The sequence below is a fragment of the Chaetura pelagica genome, unplaced genomic scaffold (assembly GCF_000747805.2).
Source record: "Chaetura pelagica isolate M959 unplaced genomic scaffold, ChaPel_1.0 scaffold1480, whole genome shotgun sequence".
Classification (NCBI taxonomy): domain Eukaryota; kingdom Metazoa; phylum Chordata; class Aves; order Apodiformes; family Apodidae; genus Chaetura; species Chaetura pelagica.
This window is the reverse complement of record NW_009951859.1, coordinates 27,715-28,199: the sequence shown is the minus strand read 5'-3', so window position 1 is coordinate 28,199 and position 485 is coordinate 27,715. Positions and strand designations below refer to the sequence as shown.

The 485-nt window shown below is 61.6% G+C and overlaps 1 protein-coding gene across 1 annotated transcript in view; it reads left to right on the top strand.

Annotated features, from left to right (window-relative positions):
• LOC104385142 (spectrin beta chain, non-erythrocytic 4-like) overlaps positions 1-485 on the top strand; it is a gene marked incomplete at its 5' end in the record, with an annotated part of 28,398 nt that overhangs the window by 965 nt on the left and 26,948 nt on the right. The gene's annotated exons all lie outside the window — the stretch shown is intronic.

Below are 485 nucleotides of genomic sequence, written 5' to 3'. Positions count from 1 at the left end.
GGGGGTGGGTGGTGGGACCTGGGGGGTGGTTGGTGGGACCTGGGGGTGGGTGGTGATGACCTGGAGGTCCCAGCTCATCCCAAACCCACAGGAGATGGGACCTGGGTCATGGTTGGTGGGATCTGGGGGTGTTTGGTGAGACCTGAGGGTTGGTAGAACCTGGTTGGTGGGACCTGTGGAGTGGGGGTGATGAGCTGGAGGTCCCAACTGATCCCAAACCCATGGGTGGTGGGATCTGGGGGTGGTTGGTGATGACCTGGAGGTCCCAAGTCAACCCAAACCCACAGGAGATGGGACCTGGGTCATGGTTAGTGGGTCCTGGTGGTGGTTGGTGGGACCTGGGGGTTGGTAGAACCTGGTTGGTGGGACCTGGGTGATGGGGATGGTGACCTGGAGGTCCCAACTGATCCCAAACCCATGGGAGATGGGACCTGGGAGTGGTTGGTGGGACCTGGGGGTGGTTGGTGATGACCTGGAGGTCCCAA